Source organism: Vulpes vulpes, chromosome X, assembly GCF_048418805.1.
Source record: "Vulpes vulpes isolate BD-2025 chromosome X, VulVul3, whole genome shotgun sequence".
Classification (NCBI taxonomy): domain Eukaryota; kingdom Metazoa; phylum Chordata; class Mammalia; order Carnivora; family Canidae; genus Vulpes; species Vulpes vulpes.
The window spans coordinates 92,191,294-92,219,214 of NC_132796.1; the positions used below are offsets into that span (position 1 = coordinate 92,191,294).

At 38.4% G+C, this 27,921-nt stretch overlaps 1 protein-coding gene across 19 annotated transcripts in view; it reads left to right on the plus strand.

Annotated features, from left to right (window-relative positions):
* Window positions 1-27,921, plus strand: part of STAG2 (STAG2 cohesin complex component) — a 136,940-nt gene that overhangs the window by 9,208 nt on the left and 99,811 nt on the right. For 3 of the 19 annotated variants that reach the window (XM_072744213.1, XM_072744202.1, XM_072744216.1), the window contains exon 2: window positions 14,802-14,884. The exons of 12 other annotated variants lie outside the window; for them this stretch is intronic. The gene's annotated coding sequence lies outside the window, so the exon portion shown is untranslated. Of the gene's footprint in view, window positions 1-4,376; window positions 4,466-14,801; window positions 14,885-27,921 lie in introns of all 19 variants that reach the window. 4 more of the 19 variants (XM_072744205.1, XM_072744218.1, XM_072744204.1 and 1 more) reach the window with 2 other exon arrangements.

Genomic DNA, 27,921 nt, shown 5'->3' on the forward strand with positions numbered 1-27,921 from the left:
AACCCTGGATTAGAAAGGCTGCTCGAATATTAAGGGACTTGGTTTGGTGTTAAGCAGTTTTACTTTTCAGTTACTTTCCTGTCAGTAACCTTAATATCGCCTCTCCTAAAACTTACTCATGATAAAATGTGAATGCAATTGGTAATGTTGCCATCTTGGGATAAATTGGTTAGTGTTGATTTCAAGCAGTTAGTGATACTTAGTTTCAAAAACTTGAATGTATGAATTTAAATGTATACTTTTAATTGTAAAAAGGAATATTGTAGGAACTCATTATATGATTAAAAAGTTTTTATTAAAAGTACTTGACAGTGACTAACATTAGCAGTAGTTAACACTAACTGAACTCTTACTCTCAGACACTGTTACAAATGCTTTACACATATTACCTCAATCTTCATAACCCTATTACCCGTTACCATTTGATTTGTTGCTCAAACCAGGATACTTTTTTTTTTTAAGATTTTATTTATTTATTCATGAGAGACACACAGAGAGAGGCAGAGACACAGGCAGAGGGAGAAGCAAGCAGGCTCCCCACAGGGAGCCCGACTTGGGACTTGATCCCTGGACTCCAGGATCAGGCCCTAGGCTGCAGGCGGCGCTAAACCGCTGGTTTGGGCTGCCCCAGACCAGGATACTTTTGAGAATGAAAGGGGATACTAACTAACTGGATGGCATTCTCGGATAGCAGTATAAACTCTGGACTGTCCAGAGAGATAAGGATTTATGATGTCCCTAATTAATATCCTATTTTTCAGGAGGAAACCAAGGCATAGGGAAGCTGAGCACCTTGCCTAATTAGTAAGTGGTAGGAAGGGATTTGCAACCCCTACAGTTTATTTGGATGTGAAAATGATTTAAATGACTTTAAATGGCCATATTCCGAGAGGTTATTTTTACTCTTGGAGGAATTTCTCTTGGTGTGGGGTTGATAGTAAGATAAAAGAGACAGTGTATTTTATTAAAATTAATTAATTAGTTTATTAAAATATTTTATTTATTTATGATAGAGAGAGAGGCAAAGACACAGGCAGAGGGAGAGACAGGCTCCGTGCCTGGAGTCCGACGTGGGACGCGATCCTGGGGATTGCGCCCTGGGCCAAAGACAGGTGCTAAACTAAACCGCTGAGCCACCCAGGGATCCCGACAGTGTGTTTTAAATTCCACCTAGTAGAAATTCCAGTTGGCTTTTTCAAGTGACTGGACTTTTGAGATACTGTTGAAAAACTACTGAGGTCCACTGAAATAAAAGAAAAAACCAAGATAACTTACTTTTACTATTTACATCCACATCTGTGTTTTCCTTAGTATTATTCCGACTCTCCTTACTGTTTTCTTGGGAAGAAATGTTAACTGTATGCTCTTTTTTGGGGGGCTCTTTTGTGGAAAATCTCTTCTGATAAGAAAACTGAAAATAATTTTGTGGTGTTAGGAAGAAAAAGGTATGGTTTAGATATTTACTTGAAGTTAAACTGAAGAGTTAAGTCTTGAAGAGATTGAAATGTCTTTTCATAAAATTAATAGTTCTCTTTTATTTTTGGTGACTTATGTAGCTGCCTTATATTCCCACCCATTTATTTGTGGTACATCCCACTCTCCAAAAATGATTACTGTAGGTGAATTCAAACATTTGGAGAAATGATTTTGTCATAATCTCAGATACTGTAAACTAAAGATCCCTTCCTTTTTAAAATTTATTTTATTAAAAAATTAAAGATTTTATTTATTCATGAGAGAGAAAGAGAGAGAGAGAGAGAGAGACAGGTAGAGGGAGAAGCAGGCTTCATGCAGGGAGCCCGACATGGGACTAGATCCCGGGTCCCCAGGATCATGTCCTGGGCCGAAGGCGGTGCTAAACCGCTGAGCCATCCATGCGTCCCCCCTTGCTTTTTTTTATTGGGGGTGTTAGAGAGCTGACCTTTTTAAAAATATAATAATTTTTAAGATTATTTATATGAGTGCACAAACGGGGAGTGGCAGAGGGCGAGGGAGAAGCAGGACCCTGGGATCCTGATCTGAGCCTAAGGCAGATGTTTAACAAATGAAGCCACCCAGGTGCCCCATTAGAGAGCTGATCTTAAGAGGACTTTAAGTTTTTTCATACTTGGTTGTTTTTTGGCTATTTTAATACTCCCTTGAGGAATTTGTGTGTGTTCTTTTTTCATCCCCTAGCTAGTTCACTTTTGGAGGTTTTGTTGGTGTCAGTATTTTATAAACAACTGTGAGGTTATTAAGTAGGTCTGCTTAATTTTTAAAGCCTTTTCGTTAGTTCATTAAAGCCATCATGAAATTGGAAGTGGGGGGTTTGCATTTCTGACCAGATTTGTGGGCCACATAGTCCCTGGTAGACAAAAGGTTATTTTTTGTGGATTTGGTTTATTATATGAGATTAATAACAGTTGGTATTTTAAAAAGCTATAGCTAATTTTTAATCTAGGGCTCATAGGGTAAGGATGTGAGAATCCTATCAAATTATGCACAAAATGTGTGTTTCTTCAGGTTCTCAAAAGGATTCATTGTTACTGGCTGGTACTTAAAGTGCCTACAGAGATAGGGTATATAATGGTCAACTAGATTACATAGTCCCTGTCCTCAGGTAACATTGACAGTTGGGCTTTATCACCCCAAAGGGGTTAAAAAAAAAAACCACTTAAAACACACTACATACTGGGATTACTATATATAAAGCCTGTTAGGGTAGAATCAGTAGCCATTAGTGCAGTTGTTTTTGATACGGTGTCCTTAATTTGAGAATAGTGACAAGTATTTTAAGATTTTATTTTTTTAAAGATTTTATTTATTCATGAGAGAGAGAGAGAAAGAGAGAGGAAGAGACACAGGCAGAGAGAGAAGCAGGCTCCATGCAGGGAGCCCAATGTGGGACTCGATCCTAGGACTCCAGGATCATGCCCCGAGCCAAAGGCAGATGCTCAACTGGTGAGCCATCCAGGCGTCCCTAAGATTTTATTTTTAAGTAATCTCCACACCCAACGTGGGGCTTGAACGCAATAACACCGAGATCAAGAGTCACATGCTCTACTGACTGAGCCAGCCAGGTGCCCCTGGTAACCGGTATTTTTAAGGACTGCATTGAAAATCTTTTGGGGGAAATAACAATTGAAGACTATAAGTGTAGTCTTGGAATGTTTGGTGGTTATTAATGAAATTAAAAGAGCCCATGATCGTCCCCTAAAACCAGTTACTATTATCTAAAAGTTAAGATCTTTTAAATGCTGTTATGATTTTGTGTAAAAGCAAAAGAGGCAATTGACAATTACTGTTAAATGGCAATCCTGTATGTCTTTATTTCACATTCTAAATGCTTGCTTTTAGGGATGCCTGGGTGGCTCAGTGGTTTAGCGCGTCTGCCTTCAGCTCAGAGCGAAATCCTGGGGACCCGGGATTGAGTCCCATGTTGGGCTCCCTGCATGGAGCCTGCTTCTCCCTCTGCCTCTCTCTCTCTCTCTCTCTCTCTCTCTCTCTTTCTCTGTCTCTCATGAATAAGTAAATAAAAAGCATTTATTTTCTTAAAAGATGTTTATTTATTTACTTATTCATGAGAGACAGAGAAAGGGAGAGAGAGAGAGAGAGAGAGAGAGAGAGGCAGAGGGAGAAGCAGGCTCCATGCAGGGAGCCCCACATGAGACTCGACCCTGGGTCTCCAGGATCAGGCCCTGGGCCGAAGGCAGTGCTAAACCGCTGAGCCACCCGGGCTGCCCAAATGCTTGCTTTTAAATAGGAATTTTGGGGTGCCTGACTGGCTCAGTTGGAAGAGCATGCAACTTTTGATCTCAGGGTTGTGAGTTTGAGCCCCATGTTGGGTGTAGAGATTGCTTAAAGATAAGTAAACTTTAAAAATAAGGTATTTAAAGTAATACATGTTTGTATTTAACTTTTTGACTTTGAATTCTTTGTTAGAGTATTACCTTGAAATGTCTTTGTAGCAGCATATGATACTCATCAAATTCATTCTCTATATGTTATATATATAATGATCATGTTTGATATATTTGAAGTATTCTCATTTCAGGAGGGTGTTGTACAATATCCTCTTTTCTTGGATCTCTAATCTTTTCCCCCTTTTTCAAAAGCAAGAATTTTTCCACACTCACCTATGTGTCTACTGTCTTGTATCTAATTTGCAAACTTTGTGGCAACTAGAATGTTACTACAAAGAACATGGTTAATATCCTCTTACTAGAAAAGGCCTTTTTTGTGGTTTAAAGAAATAGTATTAAAGATAGTTAGGAACATGAACCTTTGAGAATTTCCCTTTTACACTAAAGAAATAAGAGAAAATGTAGGAAATATTAGCAAAGCCATAATATTTTTCCTTTGGGATATATCCCTCCCTGTTTCCACTACTCTTTCAGGCCAAAAGACATTCCTCAGACTTTATTCCTGGCAGGAGAATTGAGGAAGTGGTGGTAGCCATGGTTGGCAGGGAAGCTGAAGCATGAAGGTATGTTTTTGAAAAGCAAATTTGTCAATGACAAATGGATTTTTCCAGCTCTGTGTATATGTACTTTTTGAGTTTTGATTAAATATCAATGCATAAAGTGCTACTATTCACTGAGGAATATTCAGTACTTGCATTCATATTTGAATGTTCTAAGTGTACTTGAAAAATGCAGAGGGATTATTTGGACAATATGGGTTGTATTAAAAAAGATTCTTTAGTGGGAAATTATTTCCTAAACTTTTGAAGTTACACCGAAACACAGGTATCCAGGTTGCTGTATAAAAATAGCAAATCTAACATGAAAGGTAATTATTTGTGTGTTTGTAAATATAGTGTTTAAATGTACAATATTGGTGAATATCCCATTTGTCTCTTATAAGTAGATTATTAATTTTTTCAGACCAGTGTTTATGATTTTGAATCCTTGTGCCATGTAGTATGTTAAACAGATTCTCAAATGATAATTGAATTAAAACCTTAGGTTTTCTAGAAATTTAATCCTGCATTATAATTACATTGTTAATATTCATATTAAAGAGTGTGTTAGAAAAGAAGTAATTAATTTCCTCTAGTTGGCTTTGCAATAATGATAAACTTTAAGTTTGTATCTATATCATTTACAGCATCTACTACAGGGCAAGTTGTAGTATGTTCCCTAACACTGACTTTTTTATTTCTTAAATAATCCTGTATGGAGTTGATAGTATTTTCATTTACTGTGATTGCAGAATAGTTAAGTGACTTGCCCAAGTTCACTCAGCTAGTAAGTGGCGGAGCCTACTTTTGATTCCAATTCCATCCAATTCTAGCTACTTCTTTACATAGAGATACACTGCCTCCCAGTGGGGTGATTTATAGATTTTGTAGTGATAACTTTTTTTGGGAAAGAGAATAAAAGGAGACAATAATTGGGATGTCTGGCTGGATTAGATGAGGGATTGTGACTCCATTTCAGGGTCATGAGTTCAAGCCCCACATTAGGCATAGAGCTTTTAAAATAAAGGAGTGGGATGTCACGCTGGTTCAGTCTGTAGAGCATGTGACTTTTGATCTTGAGGTCGTGTATTCAAGCTCCAGGTTGGGCATGGAGCCCACTTCAAATATAAATAAAAACTTTTTTTTTAAACTTTTTTTTTTAAAAGGAGACAATAATCCTAAATTATTGAGACTGAGAGAAAGTTAAACTTCTCAAAGTAGTCACAGGACTTTTGGAACTTCAGTAGGGAAAGGCTTTTTCTACTTTGAGAATTAAAAGGACACTGAAATTTTTTTTTATTTTTTTAAAGGTCTTATTTCTTTTAGAGACAGAGACAGAGCGTGAGCAGAGGTAGGAACAGAGAGACAAGCAGACTCCACTGTGAGTGCAAAGCCTGATGAGGGGCTTGATTTCATGACTCTGACATCATGACCTGAGCCAAAATCAAGAGTGAGAAGCTTAACTGACAGCCACCCAGGTGGCCATAAGTTTATTTTTTAATTCCAACATAATTAACATGCAGTGTTATGTTAGTTTCAGGTGTATAATATAATGAGTCAACAATTTTATACATTACTCAGTGCGCATCACAATAAATGTACTCTTAAGTCCCTTCATCTATTTAACCCAACCCCTCACCCACCTCCCCTCTGGTAACCATATGTTCTCTATATTTAAAAAGTCTTTTTTTTTGTTTCTCTTTTTTTCTTCATTTGTTTTGTTTCTTAAGTTTTACATATGAGTGAACTTACGGTATTTGTCTTTTCTGAATGACTTCACTTAGCATTATACGCTCTAGATCCATCCATGTTGCAAATGGTAAGATTTCATTCCTTTTTTTTCTCCTCCAAAGATTGATTGATTGATTGATTGATTGATTTGATAGAGAGAGAGCAGCACGCAGTGAGTAGGCAAAGCCACAGGCAGAGGGAGAGGGAGAAGCAGGCTCCCTGCTGAGCAGAGAGCTGGATGTGGGGCTTGATCCCAGGACCTGGAGTATGATCCCAGGACCCAGGGATCATGACCTGAACCAAAGGCAGACACTTAACCAGCTGAGCCACCCAGGTGCCCCAGCAAGATTTCATTCTTTATGACTAATGTTTCATTATATATATACACTATATATTCTTTTAAATTAATTTTTTTAAAAAAAGATTTTATTTATTTATTCATGAGAGACACACACAGAAAGGCAGAGACAGGCAGAGGGAGAAGCAGGCTCCATGCAGGGAGCCTGACATGGGACTCTATCCTGGGTCTCCAGGGTCATGCCCTGGGATGAAGGTGGCGCTAAACCACTGGGCCACCCAGGCTGCCCTAAATTTAATTTAATTTTTAAGTAATCTCTACACGCATCATGGAGCTCAAACTCAACCCCAAGATCAAGAGTCACACAGCTCCACTCACTGAACCAGCCATGTGCCCCTCCACCACATACTTTATCCATTCATCTATTGATGGACACTTGGTTGCTTCCTTATCTTGGCTATTGGAAATAATGCTGCAATAAACATAGAGGTGCATATATCTTTTCCAATTAGTGTTTTTGTATTCTTTGGGTAAATACCCAGTAGTGGAATTACTGGATCATATGGCAATTCTATTTTTAGTGTTTTGAGGAACCTCTATACTATTTTCTACAGTGGCTGCATCGGTTTCCATTCCTACCAACAATTAAGGACTTCTTTTTCTTCACATCCTTGCTAACACGTTGTTTCTTGTTTTTCTTTTTCTTTTTTTAATATTTATTTGAGAAAGAGGGAGCAAGCACGGGAGCATGAGTGGGAGGGAGGGGCAGAGGGAGAGGGAGACGCAGACTCACTGCTGAGCAGGGAGCCTAATGTGGGGCTCCTTGTAGGTCTCAATCCCAGGACCCCAAGATCATGACCTGAGCCAAAGGCAGACGCTTAACCCACTGAGCCACCCAGGCACCCCTATGTGTGTTTTTTTTTAAGTAAATTCTACTGATGTGGGGCTTGAACTCATGACCCCTAAGATCAAGAGTTGCTTGCTCTACCAACTGAGCCAGCCAAATACTCTGTTTCTTGTGCTTTTGATTTTAGGAGAAAGTTTTTTTAAAGAAAGATTTTATTTATTAGAGAGAAAGTGTGGGCCCCCACAAGCAGGGGGAGTGGCAGAGGGAGAAGCAGATCCTCCATTGAGCAGGGAGCCTGATGGGGGACAGGGGAGAGGGGCGCTCAATCCCCAGACCTTGAGATCATGTCCTAAGCTGAAGGCAGATACTTAATCAACTGAGCCACCCAGGTGCCCCTCTTTTTTTATTTTTATTTTTTAAAGATTTTTTTGAGAGAGGGAGTGGGAGGAGGGGCAGAGGGATAGGGAGAGAGAAAATATCTGAAGCCGACTCCGCGGTGAGCATGGAGACCAACTCACAGCCACTCTATTCCACAACCCTGAGATCATGACCTGAGCCAAAATCAAGAGTCAGACAGTTAACCCACTGATTTACCCAGGTGCCCAAAGAGGTTTATTTTCTACCAGTAGCTGATAGAGGATAAATCATTCTCAGTTGAAGTTACGTGTGATGTTTCATATTTTGTAGTAAGCATCAAGTAACACCTACAAGAGGGTTGGATGGGAGAAAGATGATAAAGTTTGTATATTCTACTTGTTTTAAGCCTCAGTAATATGACATCTGAATTCATTTTTAGCGATTAAACTTGTTATAACCTGTGAAATAACATTTTATAACATTTTATCCAAAGCATTGTTGGCATATGTCTCCCTACTAGTGTTCTTATTCAAGGACAATAATACTGGGACACCTGGGTGTCTTGGTGGTTAAGCGGCTGCCTTTGGCTCAGGTCATGATCCTGGGGTCCTGGGATTGAGTCCTGCATTGGGGTCCCTGTGGGGAGCCTGCTTCTCCCTCTGCCTGTGTCTGCCTCTCTGTGTCCCTCATGGAGTAAATAAAATCTTACAAAAAAGGGACAATAATACTAATAGGAACAATCTGTTCAGGTAAATTGGTGTAAGTCCAGGCAACATTATGATGCCATTTTGTGGTGGTGTGTTTGTTTTTCATTTTCTCCTGTCTCCCATTTTTTTTGCTGCTTTTCCACTTCCAGTATCTTTATGATTTTTAGAATTTTCCGTAGGAATTAGAAACGTTTTCATGATTTCCTTTTTAAATCTTTTTTTTTTAAGATTTTATTTATTTGACAGAGAGGGGGAGAGAGCACACAAGTAGGCGGGGTGGCAGGCAGTGAGAAGCAGGCTCCCTCGCTGAGCAGAGGTTTTTGTGGGGTTCAAAAGCCCTGTGAAGTAGGTACTATTATTATTTCCTGTTAACAGTTGAGGAAACAGAGGTGCAGAGCAAAAATGTAAATTTGCCCAAGGACTATTTTAGGACTATTTGATGTGAACCCAGGCAGTCTGACTATAGAGTTCATGTTCTTGACACTACATGTAGCACCATACTGCTAATTAGTTGACAGTAATATGAATAGTTTCCTCATCTTAGAAGTGTATTATTTTAAGTCCTCTCTTCAATTGTAGAGTGTGTTTGTTTATCCCTATAGGAATTTTAGGGGTCAACAGAGGATTGGGCAAATTTCTGATTCTCAGGTTTCCCAACTGTAAAATAGGTATAATCCCATCTGCTTTATGTTGTTAGGGGGATTATATAAACTATTTTTTTCTGAGTGTTTTCTGTGTGCTGAACAATATGTTGAGGTTTCTGCTGGCAGGATAGGCGCCCAGATAACTGTAATATTCTCATTTATTGAGTACATTCCACATGTCAGATCCTTGATGTAATATATGTTACTACCTTTACTTCTTTTGTGGTGTAGGGGATGTTATATATTCAGTTTAGAGATTGGAAAACTGAGTCCTAAAGAAATTAAGTAGTTTGCCTGAATAATTTGCTTCCTACCTCAGGGCCTTTGTATTTGCTAGTCCCTCTGCCTGGCTTGGTTCCTCGTGTCTTCAGGATATTTTTTCAAGTAATTAAGCGAAGCATTCCTTGGTCAGGTTATATAAAATAATATCTTTTGCCTCCAGCATTCACTTTCCTCCTTACTCTGGTATTATGAGACTCACTAGACTATTTGGAAGCTGATCTTGAATTAAATGGATTTTTTAAAAAAAGATTTTATTTATTGGAGAGAGAGAGAGAGATCGAGATCATGAGCAAGGGGGAGGGCAGAAGAAGGAGAAGCAGACTCCCCAAGAGTAGGGTGCCTGAAGTGGGACTCCATCCCAGGACCCTGGGATCATGACCTGAGCTGAAGGCAGATGCTTAAGCGACTCAGCCACCCAGGCTCCCTAAACTGATTTACTCTTGATGGAACAAGATGGAAATTCCGTGGAATAGAGAAATGCTGTGGCATGTGCTTGGGCCTGTTTTGGGGTGAGAGGGAGGTAGCAAAGCCTTGTGTTACAATTTTTAGCCTTTTTTCTCATGAATTGCTTTCAATTCCAGGAGGAGTATGTGCACTCAGCTAAGTTTCTAGGTTCTATGAAGCCTTTTGTCTATCCATAGGGGTCGGCTTTCCAGCTTCTTCGTACTGTCTTAACTTTCAATCCCCTCATTTTGCCTAAAGATTTGTTCATTGAGCTTTTATAGTGTATTTGTAATGAGTATAGTGTGGAGCTAGATGTGAAGTAGGGAGTTGGCTTCAGACAGGAGGATTCCTAGCTTTGTCACTTATGATTTAGTAGGAAATAACATACATACAACATATGTATATTACAGATATACATGTGTGTTTTAAAAACTGCTATGTATTGAAACTTTTAATAAAGATGTTTTCGTTTAATATTTTGATAGTACATACATAAGTCATTATTTTATGATCTGGAATGCATACCTCTTTCTTTCTACTTGAAAAATTTCTTGCAATAATTTATGTAGTTGGAACACAGTAGCCATAATATTGTACTATGCTCTTGCATTTAAATGGTAGCTGATTTTGTTTTTTTTTTTTTTTAAATTTTTTTTTTTAAATTTTTGTTTATTTATGATAGTCACAGAGAGAGAGAGGCAGAGACACAGGCAGAGGGAGAAGCAGGCTCCATGCACCGGGAGCCTGATGTGGGATTCGATCCCGGGTCTCCAGGATCGCGCCCTGGGCCAAAGGCAGGCGCCAAACCGCTGCGCCACCCAGGGATCCCCTGGTAGCTGATTTTGGAGAGAGAAACAAATTAGATTTTATTTTATTTTTAAAAAATATTTTATTTAAAAAATATTTATTCATGAGGGACACACAGAGAGAGGCAGAGACATAGGCAGAGGGAGAAACAGGCTCCATGCAGGGAGCCCAATGTGGGATTCTATCCTAGGACTCCAGGATCACGCCTTGAGCCAAAGGCAGACACTTAACCACTGAGCCACCCAGGTGTCCCAAAAATTAGATTTTAGATACTTCAACCTTAAGCTGATATTATGCAACCAGAGTTCAACAGATAGAAAAGCAGGAGATACATGTTAGAGATTCCTATGCATAGAGTAAATTGGCTTTTAAAGGGGAGAACTTATAAAGTGGATCAGAGGGTCAAGGGTGAAAACTTCATTGTTGGACAGGAGGAAGAAGTAGGACCATTTATAGAGAGTGGTCAGGCAGATAGGAGAAAATCTCCAAAAATGTAGAATAAAACCCCTAAGTGTCTGAATTTGAAAAGAAGCCAGATGGCATGTTCTCTTCTCTGGGAGATGCTTTATTGTATACAATATAAAAATATGTTCGAATTTATGTCAAGTTGAAATTATCTTTAAAGCTGATATAATCAATGATTATCCTTATGTAGATTGTTTTCTTTGTGGCATCTCTTGGGAGTTGGGTTCTTCTTCTAGGTTACCAAGAATAAGACTAAGCTGGGAAGTGGTCTAGGACAAGAAGGGAGGGCATATCTTGCTTACTGCTTTCTAAAAGGTCAACCAAAAAATTCCTTGGAATTATTTTTTATGAAACATTTATGTTAGTGTGGATAATCGAAAGAATTAATTGTCCTTAAATATGTGAATGGTATTAGTACACTGCAATTTGATGTCCTCTGCAAAGCACTTATGATAATTATGATTGGATTTGTTGGAGTCTGTTTTTTCTATCTTCCCTCTGTACTTCTATGTGAAATAAAGTGTGTAGGTAACCACTTCAGTTTTCTTTAGGTTTTGTGGAAAAGTTATCTTGGGTAGAAATAATGCCAAACATGAGTATTTTATAAAATCTCACTTTTCTGCTTCTTGGGATAATATTACAAAGATAAATTGTTATCGATCTTGAAAACTACCCGTAATTCTAGTGCTTTCTTCTAAAAATATTTAATTTTTAAAATTTTGGTAAACTTTTACCATTTCAAGTGTACAGTTCAGTGGTATTATTCATTGTTGTGCAAACATTACCACCATCTATCTCCAGCATTGTTTCATCATCTCATAATGAAACTCTGTACCCATTAAACAACTTCCTATCTCACCTCTGTCCTCAAACAGTCCCCGATAAACCAGTGTTCTCCTTTGTGTCTATGTATTTGACTATTTCTAGGGACCTTATAAAAGAGGAAGCATAGAATATATGTCCCTTTGTGACTGACTTATTTCACTTGACATAATGTTTTCAAGGTTCATCTGTTTTAGTATGTGTCAGAATTTCCTTCCCTTTGAAGGCTGAATGATATTCCATTGTATGTATATAACACAAAGTTCATTCATCCATGATGGACATTTGGGTTGCTTCCACCTTTTGGCTATTGTGAATACTGCTATGAATATGGGTATACAAATATTTTTTGAGACCCTACTTTCAGTTCTTTTTTGTATATACCCAGAAGTACAATTGCTCCACAAATATTTGAGTGTCTAGTATGTGGCAGGCACTGTACTAATAAGCACTGGTGATAAAGCAATGAGCTGGGCCCTTGCCCTCAAAGAATTTGGTGTACTGGGGATGAAAGGTACTAAATAAGCAGCTCTAATGGGTATGTTAAGTGGTAAAAAGGGCAAGTACAGAGTACCATGTGTATTTTTTATATGGTTGTAATGTATATATTGTTAGAAGAATACAGAACATCAAATGCTTTTCCATATTCCGATATAATCCCCTGCAGCACCCCACTCCCCACGCCACCACATGGAAATATTTTCTGCCTTTTTTCAAATTAAGAAAGTTAATGCCTGGAATTTATTTTTAACTACAATATGAGGTAGGGGTATTGTGATACTGTGATTTATAAGAAATATGTAAATTTGGTTTTTGACCCCATTCCTGGCACAAAGCTTCTTAAAACCCTTGGAATTTCCTGTTGAGAGATTAAGGTGACTTTAATTATGTTAACAAGGTTACTGTTGGAAAGCATTTGAGGATGGGGATGGTTGGTTGCCAGTGGTGCCAACCCTGTGGGGAGTGGAGAGAGGGGCTGGATATGGAATTCAGTCACCCGTGGCTGGTGATTTAATCAATAATGCCTCTGTAATGAAGCCCTCATAAAGACACAAAAGCTGGGGTTCTGAGAGCTTTCAGGTTGTGAACACCTGGAGGTTTGGGGAGTGGTGAGCTCTGGGTGGGCAGGTAAACTTTCTCTGTATATTGCTTTATGTGTCTCTTCCATCTAGCTGTTCCTGGGAATTTGTATCATTTTATAATAAATGGGTGATCTAGAAAGTAAAAGATTTCTCTGAGTTCTGTGAACTGCTCCAGCAAATTAATTGAGCCTGAGGGGAGGGTCTTAGGAACCTCTTGATTTATAGCCAGTTAGAAGGTGACAACCTGAACTTGCAACTGTCCTCTGAAGTCTAAGGAGGCAGTCATGGAAATCTCCAGTATGTAGCCCATTGTCAGAAGCACAGGTGACCTGGGCTTGCAATTGGTGGCAGAAGGTGGTGGTGGTGACGACGGCAGTCTTGTAGAACTGAACCCTTAACCTGTGGAATCTGATGCTATCTCGAGGTAGATAAGTGTCAGAATTGAGTTGAATTGTAGGACACCCAGATGGTGTCTGGAGAATTTCTTAGTGCTCTGTGGGAAGAAACACATTAGAATTGGGGCTCAGAACCAATTTATCTATATATACTTTCATCTTTTTATCTTTTTTAATAAATTCTTTTAAAAATATTTTATTTATTCATGAGAGAGAGAGAGAGAGAGAGGCAGAGACACAGGCAGAGGGAGAAGCAGGCTCCATGCAGGGAGCCCGACGTGGGACTCGATCCTGGGTCTCCAGGATCATGCCCTGGGGGGCTAAAGGTGGCGCTAAACCGCTGAGCCACCCGGGCTGCCCTACTTTTTAAAAGAATTAGAGTTATATTTGACATACAATACTATATTTGTTTTAGGTATACAACATGATGAACTTTTGCCTTTTTTGTGCCATACCATGAACTACCTAATAATTTTCTTGCTGACATTTGTGTCTTTTTCCCCTCTATTTTAGAATGAAGGCACTGCTTCTATGAGTAGTTTTGTGGGTTTTTTTCCTAATTATGTCCAGCAGTGGGATCATGCTGTTAATCAGTGTGAACTTTTAAAATCTCTAAGTAACTGAAGATTGTTTACTAGTAGGGTTGTATCCACCTAACAGTGCTTCTGTTGCTGTGATGTATGGTAATAACTATGTTATCCCTGGTTTGGAGATACCGTTTTAAGCAGTTTTGCCATTGATGTCTCAGATGCCTTTAATTTGTGTTTCTTTATTAGCTAGAAGGAACATTTCCTCTTATTTTTGAGCAAGGTATTTTGAATGTGACAGATAACACTTAGCTTTATCTGAGGGCTTTTTAATTACAAGTATATAGTTTTCTGGTTAATTACTGGTAGTGATGGTTCTTAGTATTAAGTAGATGTATCTAATTATTTTAAATTCTATCGGTGTATTCTTTTGTAATGTTTGCTTTGTGTTTTTAGTTCATTTCAGTATACAAGCAGCAATTACTTAGGAAATCTGCAATAATCTATCCATCCTCTTGTTCAGTAGTACTAAGTTGTATTCAGTGGACAGTTTGTAGATGAACTGTATTAAAGTAGCTGTGTTGTAGAGGAGCTGTATGTAAATAGAGTATGAGAACCAAGGGGAAAAGCCCAGATTTTTTTCTTACTGCCGTGTAATCTTTTTAACAGTGAAACATACAGTGAAATTAAGTTTTTATTAGTTCTGCCTGCTTTTTGATAGTAATGCTTATTTTTAGTCATGAGCAGGGTAAATAAACTAAAATTGGCTTTTAGACATTCTTATAAAAAGTGACATGATTGAAAAAATAATTACATGATTGCATTTATGGTTATGTCAGGTGGTAGTCCATAGACTACTTCCTGGAGGAAAGTCCATAGACTTCCCTATTGAGAATTTGTCAGTGCTGAGGCATTGTGAAACCAATGTAAAAACATACCCTTCTTTCTTTAGGATACCTGAGAATGTTCTGGACCATCTAACTTTGAAGTAATTAAAGATGCACTGGCAACTTAAAAAAAATCTTTAGAGAGAATGTGAGTATGGGGAGAGGGAGAGAGAAACTGAAGCAGATGCCACGCTGAGTGCAGAGCCTGTTGTGGGCTCCATCTCAGGACCCTGAGACCATGACCTGAGCCAAAATCAAGAGTTGTGTGCTCAACCAACTGAACCACCCAGGTGCCCCCAATTTTTTTTTTTTGAGTAAGCTCTATACCCAATGTAGGGCTTAAACTCAGGACCCTGAGTCAAGGGTTGCATGCTCTATGTATGGACTGAGCCAGCCAGGTGCCCCTGTGCTAGCAACTTTGTAGTGAAAATTTTAAGGTCTGGGGCAAATGGAAATATAGAAGGGTTAATTTTCTTTTTTTTCTTTTTAAAGATTTTATTTATTCATGAGAGACACACAGAGAGGGGCAGAGACATAGAGGGAGAAAAAGCAGGTTCCTCACAGGAAGCCTGATGCGGGACTCGATCCCTGGACCGGGACCACACCCTGAGCCGAAGGCAGACACTCAACCACTGAGCTATCCAGGTGTCCCTCGAATAGTTAATTTTTTTTAAGATTTTATTTATTTATAAGAGACACAGAGAGAGAGAGAGAGGCAGAGACACAGGCAGAGGGAGAAGCAGGCTCCGTGCAGGAAGCCTGACGTGGGATCCCGGGTCTCCAGGATCACACCCTGGACTGAAGGTGGCACTAAACCGCTGAGCCACCCGGGTTGCCCGAATAGTTAATTTTCAAACATTCTATAGATTTATTTTAGTTAGGAACATAAATTGTATTTATAGTTTTAGTTAAAATGATCATACATGTACATGTTACCTTATGCTTAAATGTAGTGAATGGAGCCATACTCCCCTCTCAACACAATCACTTTGTTTTCGTGGTATCTTTTACCACTGCTTGGTATTTTCTTTCTTTGTGGTCTCTTCCTCCTATTAGAATTTAAACACCATGGAACAGGGACTTTGTAGTTTAATGCTGTAACCTTGGTGGCTCTGACAGTGCCTGGTGCATAGTAGATACTCAAGGAATATTTATTGAGGGGTGCCTGGGTGGCTCAGTCAGTTAAGTGGGTGCCTTTGGGTCAGGTCCTGATCCCAGATTCCTGGGATCAAGTCCTACATTGGGCTCCCTGCTCAGCGGGGGTCCTGCTTCTGCCTTTCCCTGGTCCCTGCTTGGTCTCTCTCTCTCTCTTTCTCTTTCTCTCTCTCTCTCTCTCTCTCTCTCCTTCCCCCTCCCTCCCCCTCTTCCTCTCTCTTTCTTTCAAATAAATAAAATCTTAAAAAACTAGTTGTTGAATGAATAACTTATTTAGTAATTTATCTAGATACTTGGGGCTCAATTGGTAGGATATGTGACACTTGATCTCAGGATTGTGAGTTTGAGCCCCACATTGGGCCTGGAACCTACTTAAAAAAATAATGGTAATTTATCCGGATACTGGTAAGTTATTTAGAAATAAATTCAGGTCTAGTTGTGAATGTAACTTCTGAACTTTTACTTTTATTTATTTATTTATTTATCTATTTATTTATTTATTTTTTATAATAAATTTATTTTTTATTGGTGTTCAATTTGCCAACAACTTCTGAACTTTTAGAAATCACTCAGGGTTTTTTGCTTTTTGTTTAAATCAGTTTGAGAAGTGGAAGAAGTTTTGAGATCTGAGGGGCTTCTTAGTATTACTATAGAATACAAGAAATTAGAAGTAAGGCTAGGAAAGTCTCCAAAGTTCATCAATAAATGTTGTGCTGTATGTAACTATGTCTGAGTTCATTATCTGAGTTATGGCTATTAGCATATTTTTTTCTGATCAGTTTTATCTTCACAAGTTATGACAAGCTTTTGCTCTTAAGTATTTGATTTGGTGTATTTCCAAACTTTGTTTCTTTTGCAAGTTGTGGAAAAGAAATCTGAAGCAGTTAACAAAAGAGTAGTTAGAAACTATATTGCTTTTTTGCCACCATCTTGTAGGAGGATTGAGGGGAGGGGAGGTGTTTGCTTGTTTTGTATTCTCCAATGTTGAACATATTACCTAATAACAAATTCCAAAGTGCTGCTCATTATGTGTGTTAATCAAGTGTAACAGTAGTGATGAGTCCACCATAGTTTTAGTGCATTGTAGAGTTTACATAGCACTTGCACTCTGTCATAATAATCCTTTAGGGAGATGGAAGTCTTGTGGTATTTAGGCTGCTTTATGAAGGAGGAGTTAGCCTTTCAGAGGTGCCAAACGTGGCTCAAGGTCACACAACTAAATTTGGTAAAATAAACTCTAGAACGTGTGTCTTGTTTCCTGGTTCTGTGTTCTTTAGAACTGTAGAATTTTAGGTCAGGAAGAAGCTTTAAGGACTCTTAATCTCATATATATAAATTATGAAATAATTTAACATTATAAAGCTAATGTGCCAGAATTGCAATCCAGTTCTCCTGATTTTTTCTATATTGTTTGTAATCATCTATGTCTTTGATCTTGGAGATATATATGCTACTGAATGAATTGGCTGGCTGATTAACAAAGGTATTTGGTTTTCTTAATAGTTTTCTGGTTCTTGTGTATACTTGTAATGGAGAATGGCTTCCCAAAATATTTGTGTGTATTTTGAGGTATCTTGGCATAGTGGAAAAAACATAAGCCTTAGAGCCAAGCAAATTTAAGTTGGAATCTTACGATTCCTTTCCTCAACTGTGTGACCTTTGGAAATTACCTAACTTCTTTGTTTTCTTATCTGTAAAATAGGATATCACCTACCTTAAAATAATTAAAGATAGTGTATTATGTTAAGTTTCTGACACATGGAACATGCTCAGTAATATTAATATTATTTTACAAAATGTCACATACGAAACTCACTTTTTGCAATACAGAAAGGAACAACTAAGTTGAAAACAAATTTTGGGGCACCTAGCTGGTTCAGTTGGCAGAGCATGTGATGCTTGATCTTGGGGTTGTGGGGTCAAGCCCCACATTGGGTATAGAGATTAATTAAGGAAATAAAAATTTGGGAAAGCATTTGTAACAAATAGGACCAAAGGTTTTATATTATTTAACAGTCATACAAATTGATATAAACAACTATTCTGATCTTAAATGTTAGTAGACTAGAAGGTTTTAATATTACTACCACTTAACTGAGTTTTACTTAGTGCCAGGCACTAAGCAAAGTGCTTGACTGCTGTTATTTTAAATCCTTTAGGCAGGGTAGCCTGAGTGGCTCAGCGGTTTAGCGCCGCCTTCAGCCCAGGGCCTGATCTTGGAATCCCGAAATCCAGTCCCATGTCGAGTCCCATGTCGGGCTCCCTGCATGGAGCCTGCTTCTCCGTCTTCCTGTGTCTCTGCCTCTCTTTCTCTCTCTCTCCCTCTCTTGCTTGCTCATGAATAAATAAATAAAAAATCTTTATTAAAAAAAATAAATCCTTTAGGCAGTAACCATGCACAGAATAGGTGCATATTTCCCATTTCACAAATAGCCAAATATTGTAGAAATGTACCTTGTCTCTAATCAAGAGCCCTAAAATAAATACTGATCTACTTGGACCAAATGATGAAGAAATCCAGAATAATTCAACATAAAATCTATATACAGAAAGCAGTGTTAGTTATAGTGAAATATTGGGGTCAGTCTTAATGTCTAACAATAAATAAGGTATATTTTACATTATGTCTGGTAGAATTTCATGAAACCCTTAGTATTTTTTATTATGAATATTATAGAAATGGTAGATATGCATATACCAGTGAAAAATTATGTACTATTATCCATTCTGTGTTTATAGTTATAAAGATTTTTACTTATTTAGAGTTTAGAGAGAGAGAGAGAGAGAGAGAGAGAGCAGGGGGGAGGGGCAGAAGGAAAGGGAGAGAGAGAAGCAGATTCCTCTGACCTGGGGCTCCCTCCCACAAACCTAAGACCTGACCTGAAATAAAGTCAGACACAGATGCTCCATCAGCTGAGTCACTCAGGCGCCCCCTATTTTGTGTTTATATTATTGAAAAAATTTACATCTAGGCATTTATGCACACTTACAAAGCCTGGGAAGAAAAATGAAAAGTGATTTATCAGAGTAATGAATGCTATGTGATTGTTCTGAGTTTCTTAAAGCTAATTTTGCATATAATTTTGTGGAAACCAAGGTCATAATGCTTCCTATGTAGTGTGCGTTGAAGAACTTTGCCCTTAAGATATTCAGGAATTTTGACTTAGATGACATGGTCCAATATATTGTATCTTATACTTTGAGGGGACTTTAATACTCTCAACTACTGGCGTTTTACTTTATTCTTCGAGTGGACTCTCAGCACACATTATCAGTCAGCCTGTTGCATTTTACCGTTAGTTTTGTTCTTGAAAATTACAGCCACAATAAGTAGACCTATATTATATAACTAATTTTTTTCCTTAATGGATCTGAGAATCTTCAACTTCTTGGTGACATGAAGGAAGCATGCTTTACGCCCCAGATACATAGCCCAATGCAGCATTATGAGGGAAACCATCCACTATAATCTTCTATGCCCATTGCTTTTTGTGTAGCTTGTCTTGTCAATCAGCAAAGCAAATACTTTACTGCCCTCTGCCTTTCAAATTACTTCATATATTTTATGGTTGATATATTTTATGGTATTTGTGTTATTTTCTGTTTCATTGCTTCATAAAAAAGACTCGTTGAGGTGTTAGTTTTGATTTCTTCTTTTCCATTCATCTGTACTATAAGACACACTCCACCATTGATTCTTATATTTCTCATTTATACTGATTTTAAAATAAGATTGTTAAAATAAAATAAAATAAAATAAAATAAAATAAAATAAAATAAGATTGTTAGACTTTGCCTGTGTAAATAATATGATGGTCTTGGTGGTTTGAAAACTTACCAGAATACTTTTTCAGTTCCTAGTTGTGTTCCAATTAAGGGTATTGTTAAAATGATATCCCCCACTGCTGTGTGTATGTGCGCTCATGTATATACCCCTCTGATTTGCTTTATTTATTTATTTTTTTAAAAATTTATTTATGATAGTCACACACAGAGAGAGAGGCAGAGACACAGGCAGAGGGAGAAGCAGGCTCCATGCACCGGGAGCCCGACGTGGGATTCGATCCCGGGTCTCCAGAATCGCGCCCTGGGCCAAAGGCAGGCGCCAAACCGCTGCGCCACCCAGGGATCCCTGATTTGCTTTATTTAAAAAAAAAATTTAGGGATGCCTGGGTGGCTCAGCAGCTAAGCGTCTGCCTTTGGCTCAGGGTGTGATCCTGGAATCCTGGGATCGAGTCCCACATCAGTCCCACATTGGGCTCCCTGCATGGAGCCTCCTTCTCCCTCTGCCTGTGTCTCTGCTTTTGTCTTTGTGTCTCTTATGAATACATAAATAAAATCTTAAAAAAAAATAAAAAATAAATTTAAAAAGATTTATCCCTTTGAGAGAGTGCTAATGTGCTGCATTAATGTGAGGGGTGGTGAGGGAGAAGGGGCAGAGGGAGAGAATCTCCAAGGAGGCTCCTCACTGAGCTTTGAGCCTAAAGTGGGGCTAGTCTCCCAACCTGGGAGGTCACGACCTGAGTGGAAACCAAGAGTTGAGTGCTCAACTGACTGAGCCATCCAGGCAGTCTGATTTTATTTATTTTGTATATTTATTTATTTTATTTATTCATGAGAGACACACAGAGAGGCAGAGACATAGGGAGAGGGAGAAGCACGCTCCCTGCTGGAAGCCTGACGTACAGGACTCAGTCCCCGGCTCTGGGGTCATGACCTGAGCCAAAGGCAGATTCTTAACCACTGAGCCACCTAGGTGCCCTGATTTGTTTTAAATTAATATTCAGGGAATATGTCTGAAAGTGAAACTTTTGAGAGTTCTCCGTACTGTAATTCTTTGGAATGTTCACCTTGTGTATTTTACACAAACATTGTCTGGAAACTTATGGGTTGTATAGCATAGTTTTCATGTCTTCAAATAATTTTTATTTATTTTTAAATGTTTTATTTATTTATTCATGAGAGACCTAGGTAGAGGGAGAAGCAGGCTCCCCACGGGGAGCCTGATGTGGGACTCCATCCCCAGACCTGGGATCACACCCTGAGCTGAAAGCAGACGTTCAACTGCTGAGCCATCCAGGCATCCCTTCAAATAATTTTTAAAATGTTTAGCAAAAATTACTTTGTTTTTTGTTTTTTAAAATTTTTTGTTTATTTTGGGGCGGAGAGAGAGGGAGAGAGAGAGAGAGAGAGAGACTAAAGAGCACAAACAGGGGATGGGGCAGAAGGAGAGGGAGAAACAGACTCTACGCTAAGCAGGGAGCCTGACATGGGACTCCATCCCAGAATCCTGGGATCATAATCTGAGCTGAAGGCAGATGTTTAACATACTGAGCCACCCAGGTGCTCTTAGAGCAAGCTACTTTGAAAGAAGGAGTAACTGTATTATTACTTGTATAAAAATAATGATCTCTACCCATGATAAAAATTTAATACAGAAAGGTGTAAGGTGAGAAATTCCAATCCCTCCATTCTCAGTTTCAGAAGTAACCACTGCTAATAGTTTCTTTCTATCTTAGAAATTTTGTAAGCATAAACAAATTGAATCATATTTATATGTATTGGTTGAGATTGCTTGAGATTCTCTCTCCTCTTCCTTTGTCCCTTCCCTCCAGTCGCATGTGTGTGTATGCAAGCATTTTGGCACTGTCACAAATAAATAAATCTTTATAAAAAATTTTTTAAAAAGCTTATATGTATTGGTCTGTAATTTGTTCTTTCCACCTGATGACACTGCCTTGTATTTTGTAAAATCACATTTTTTTAGTAGTGTATACTTAATATTTATGAATCTAATTCTCCCCCATAGCTTTTAAGAATGCAGATTTTTTTTTCTGGGAATACATGTAATTTAGTGTTTTTTCTTCTAGAAAAAGTAGTTTTATTCTTTTTTTAAAAAAGATTTTAATTGACACAGCACAAGCAGGGGGAGTGGCAAGCAGGAGAGGGAGAAGCACACTCCCAACTGAGCAGGGAGCGCCAACAGGGAGCGCCAACGTGGGGCTTGATTCCAGGACTCTGGGATCATGATATGGGCCAAAGGCAGCTGCTTAACTGACTGAGCCACCTGGGCACCACTGTATTATTTTTTTAAAGATTTTATTTATTTATTCATGAGAGACAGAGAGAGAGAGAGAGGGAGAGAGAGAGAGAGAGAGAGAAGCAGGCTCCATGCAGAGAGCCTGATGAGCCTGATGTGGGACTTGATCCCTGGTCTCCAGCATCAGGCCCTGGGCTGAAGGCAGCGCTAAACCACTGAGCCACCTGAGCTGCCCTGTATTATTCTTTATACTAAGTTAGCCTAGACAATTTTTGTTGTGTGGGAAGTTCATGGGCATGTGATTTAGGGCATACTTTATGTCAAAAAAACTTTGTGTATCTATTATAATGTCTTTTCAGAGTGAATTGTATATAAAATGCAGTTTTTGTCCTCAAAAGAGTCCACAGTCTTAATATAGAAGGTAGCTAAGGAAACAAAAAATTAAAATACAGGTTCATTATTGTAATGATGGAAACTTGTGTAAAGTATAGGACTGGAAAGAAGTAGTGATTATCTGGAAGACTACAAGGAATATGCCTTACGGGGGGTGGGGAGGGCAGCGAGTAGTGATTGAGATTCAGTAAAAGTTTATCAGGGCATTCCAAATCAACCAGCCTACTCCCTCCCTGTCTCCCTCTTCTCATACATTGTAGTAGTATCCAACTGTTCTTAGTTCTCTTAACATACCATGCTGTTTGATGCCTACATGTTTCTTTGCTTGAGCTTTCTAATGCCTGGAATATTCCTGCACCAACGTTCCAGCATAACTGAGTGTGTCCTTCCAGATTTAGATTGGGGTCACATGGAAACCATATCTAAACTCCTCTTTCCCATTTAAGAGCCACTTCTCTGTGCCCTGGGGCTTCTTAATGCATATTTATGCCAGTGTACTTTCACTGTACTCAATTGTGTAATTGCTTGTGTGACACCTTCACTGTATTGTAAGCTCATTTGGGGGGTGTGCATGACTGTGTTTTATGCATTTCCCCCAATATTTTATTATGAAAAGTTTACAACATACATAATTGTACAGTGATCACCCATATATCCATCACCTAGATTCTATCTTTAACATTTTGCTATACTTGCTTTGTCAAATATCTATCCATTTAGCCATTGCTCCCTTCTCACCATCATTGACCTTTTTTTTTGATGTATTTCAAAGTAAGTTGCAGACATTAGTACCTTTCTACCCCTAAAGATGTCAGCATTATGATCGTTAAGTGGAGTTCATGTTTTATTCATTTTTATCCTTTTTTTACATTTTGAAAATTATGCCTCTTATTTTTATCATCAGGGCTATCACAGTGCTAGTTTAGAGGTCTTTAGTATTTCAGTTGAAATCCTTTATTTTATGCATTTAACTAGAAGTGTATTGCGCTTCAAAGAAGCGATTCATTAAGGGCTGGAGTAGAGAGAATTTTATAGAACAGGATAATTATTTTGGTTATTAGAATTTATTGTTTAAAGGCTGAAATAAATGCTAGGTAAACAGAAACAGGTAGTCAGGCAATTGATTTGGGGATAGGGTGGGGGAGGAATAGCTAGGTTGAGAGGATACCAGGAACCAGTGTTAGAAGCTAGGGTCTTTATTGGGCTTTAAAGAATGGTTCTAGGTTGAGTAGAAGGGAGTGGTTAGGGTTACAGGCTGGAAAAAGAGATTGAAGTCAGTACATTTTGTGGAATAATGACAAGCATTGTAATTGGAGCCATAGGTTCAGTTTCATTAATCAAAACATTAGTTTTTGGTCTTTGCAGGATCTCCTCAGGATTGGGAAGTGGCTTGATGGTGTTAAAATATGATCAGTGCTGAAAAGAGGTTATCTTGTGGTTTTCTTAAACTCAACAATTTAAAAAATAAACTTTTTATCTGATATTTGTTTTCAAATAAGTAAACTTTTGTTTTGGGTTACTCAGACTTCCTAAAAAACAGTAGCTCCTGGTGTTTCTGTAGAATATAGAAATTGGAAAGAGGAAGATTCCAGTGGCAAATTGAAGTCCATGTGGAATAAAGTTCCTGGGTATTTTCAGTCTTGGTTAACCTAAACATGGGCAATATCTTCTAGAAAAGACCCATTTCCTTCTTGTGGGAAGAAGAGTGGTATGGTGACCACTGATGGCTTAGACTCTGGGAAGCTTCTTAAGGACGTTTTGGGGGAAATGCATTGAGCTCTGGGTTTCTGGCATTTGAGTGATTAAGGTTCAGACAATTAAAGTGGCCCAAAACAGGAAAGGGGAAGTGTTTTGCTTCTCTTCCCAACTACTTATGAATTCTGTCTCTAAAACTGAGTCATTGTGTGCATCAGAAGTTGCATATTTCTATGGTTTACCTCAGCTTTTCTTAAAGTGTAGTATGGACCTACCTATGTGGGGGATTTATGAATAATACAGATATCTGAGACTTCTATAGATTACTGAAGAAGTCCTAGGTGTGGGTCCTGTGACATTCATTGCATTTTAATAAGCATTTTTTGATTTTTATGCAGTTGGAATTTAAGAGAACCACTCTTTTGTACATAGTCATTTCCATTATTAAGTGATCAATTGTAGGTTTCATGGTGGAGCTACTGCTCCCTTTCAGAAAAGTACAATTAAAGGTGGCAGATGCCTATTTGCTTTAGAGTAAGATTGATGGTAAAATGCAGCTGTTGGGGATTTTCTGCTACTCAGGATTTTGTTAGAGATCGTTTTGTGTACACAACTGTAAGGAAACAATTGTTATTGCATGTATTGAACAAGGTGTATAAGACATTTCAGGGGGTTTTTCTGTGTAATTGTTTTAGATATTTAAATACAGATGAAGGAAATCCAGCACCTTTCTTATATTTGAAATGGACTGATTCAGAAGACTTTAAGAGCATAATCTCATTTATGTTCTGAAGAGATGGTATGTGGATTAGCCTAACAAGATACCTATTTGTGAACTAAATATACAGAAGGCAGGTTCAAGCCCAGATTCTTTCCTCTTACCAGCGGTGTGACCTTGGGCAAAACTCTTAACCTTTTAAAAAATATTTATTGTTGATTAGTGTTCAGTAGAAGTTGTTGATGTGTTATAGAAACCATTTTATGACATTACTTAAGCATTTTGATAAGACTTCTGGTTTTACCATGATGTAAGAGCATTTTTCTTTTTGGGTATGATACATACGTAATGAGATGAATAGAAGAAATATCCTTTGCAAACTTTAAAGCATACTTGGAGAGAGGTAACATGTGCCGATTACAAAAAAATACGTAGGGGTTGTAGGTAGTGCATCAGAGAAGTTTGGAGAGTAGTGAGCTAGTTTAAGAGGAGATGGCTGATCTCACATCTCAAGTGCAAATATAATATCCTTTGTATGTGGCAATGGCAGCAGATAAAGAGGGGTGAGCAGGCTGGAAGATAAAGCCTTGGTGGACAAAGTTTAGTCAGACTAGGAGAGATGATGGGGCTGTATGCAACAACTATTGTATTGCACAAGGACACCATTTTAGCAGGAAGTGATCTGTCTGTGGAAACAATGGAGAGAATCTGTCTTACCAAGCTTGAAAGACTATCCTGGGCAGCCCTGGTGGCTCAGCGGTTTAGCGCCACCTTCAGTCCAGGGTGTGAGCCTGGAGACCCAGGATCTAGTCCCATGTCAGGCCCCCTGCATGGAGCCGGCTTCTCCCTCTGCCTGTGTCTCTACCTCTCTCTCTGTGTCTCTCATGAATAAATAAATAAAATCTTATAAAAGAGCCTATCCTAACACTTGAAGAACTTTTTGAAGTTGGCAAAAAGAGATCATCAGCTTGCTTGGAAAATGGGCAAATGACATGAGCAGAGAGTTTCTGGAAAAGACCATAAGAATGGCTCTTAAATAAACATAAAGAAATTAGAGAAGTGCAGATTAAAACTACAAGTACCCCTCTTTAGCCAGACCTATTTGGTTCCTGTTGTTCATTAGCAAGAATTCAGATAATGATGAATAATACTACATTATCCAAATCTTTTAGTTTATCAATTTTGAGCAACAGGGGATTTATTAAAGTATGTTTGGTTCCTAAGTTTGTGAAGTGGAATCTCATTTAAGGGAGATTCTCCTGTACCCTGAGTTTTTAACCATAGCAGATGGGCAAAATTTTAAAGTCCTTTTTTTGTAAAGTTTTAAAAAATATTTATTTATTTGAGAAAGAAGCGTGTACGTGAGGGAGCAAAGGGAGGGGCAGAGGGGGTGGAAGAGGGACAAGCAGACTCTGTGCTAAGTGAGGAGCCCACACAGGGCTCTAGCTCATGACCATGATGCTGAGATCACAACATGAGCCGAAACCAAGAGTGGGACATTTTTAACTGACTGTACCACTCAGGTGTCCCAAAATTCAAAAGTCTTGACAGTGCTGTTAGTAAATGTGCAGAAACAGACCCACACATAGGTTGCTGGTGGAAGTACAGATTGGTATAACCTTTGTCTGTGGAGGCCAATTTTGGTATTATCTGTGAAAATTACAAATGCTTTTATGGCCTTTGGATAAAATCTTTAATTGTGTCAGTTGGTAAGAGGGACAGTTTATGTGTTAATTGATTAAAATGACCAAAGCAACGATGAATTAAATATTGTTCAAGTGGCTAAAACATATTTTGGGGTTCCAGTATAGATGTTGAAGAAATTAATTAGAAGAAAGCATTTGAGTGGTAGTGGGAGACAGCACTTGATGGACACAGATTTAAAAATTTTTTATTAGGATATCATTTACATAAAATCCTATTCACTCTTTTTAGTGTACAGTTCTGTGAGTTTTGGCATATATATATATAGTTGCATAAGTATCTTCATAATAAAGATATTATTACAGTTCCAGTACCTTCACCCCCAGATCCCCCAGTAATCCTTGGTGTAGTCAGTCATCCTCCCCAGCCTGAGCCCCTGGCAACCACTGATCTGTTCTCTGTCCATAGGTGGGTTTTTTTTTCTTTTGCCTTTTCTAGACTTTGATATAATTGGAATCCTACAATAAGTAGCTTATTGAGCCTGGCTCCTTTTACTTAGGATAATGCATTTGAGATTCAGCTGAGTCATATATTAGAAGTTTGTTCCTTTTTATTATTTGGTAGTATTCCATTGTATGCATATAATATCTGCTTAAATGATAATTGGGTTTTTTTTTATCTTTTAGTGATCACAAGTAAAGCCATCTACTTTTAGGTTTTTACATTGAGTTTAGCATTCATTCTGAGTTCATTTTTGCGTTTGGTATGAGATGTGGATTAAGTAACATTTTTTTGGCACATGGGTATCCTTTTGAAAAAGACTATCTTTATTCATTGAAATGCCTTGGTACTTTCGTCAAAGTCCAAGTGACCATGTGTATGTGGGTCTATTTCAGGTCTCTAGTTCTGTTGGTTTGTCTTGATCACTATTTGTACTGTCTTGATAACTAGCTTTATAGTAATCTGTGATACAGTGTATAGTGTGGGTCCTCTAAATTTGTTCTCTTTCACAATTGTTTTGGCAGTTGTAATTCCTTTGCCTTTTCATTTGGGGGGGCGGAGCTTGCTAGCATTCTTTAAAAAATATGTATGTACGTATTTATTATTTTTAAAGATTTATTTATTTATTCAGAGAGACACACAGAAAGAGGCAGAGACATAGGCAGAGGGAGAAGCAGGCTCCATGCAGGGAGTCTGATGTGGGACTTGATCCCGGGTCTCCAGGATAACACCCTGGGCCAAAGGCAGGTGCTAAACTGCTGAGCCACCCAGGGATCCCCCTGTATGTATTTATGAGAGAGAGAGAGAGAGAGAGAGAGAGAGAGAGAGAGAGATGGAGGGGAGGGAGAAAATCCTAAGAAGACTCCAGGCTCCATTCCCATGACCCTGAGATCACGAGCTGAAGCCAAGAGTTGGAGGTTCAACCGATACAGCCACCCAGGTGCCTAAAACTTTGCTTAGGAATTTGATTAGACATTTAAAGTTTTATTTTCGTATAATACTACATTTTATAAGAAGTTGCCAAAACAGGAGAGGATTT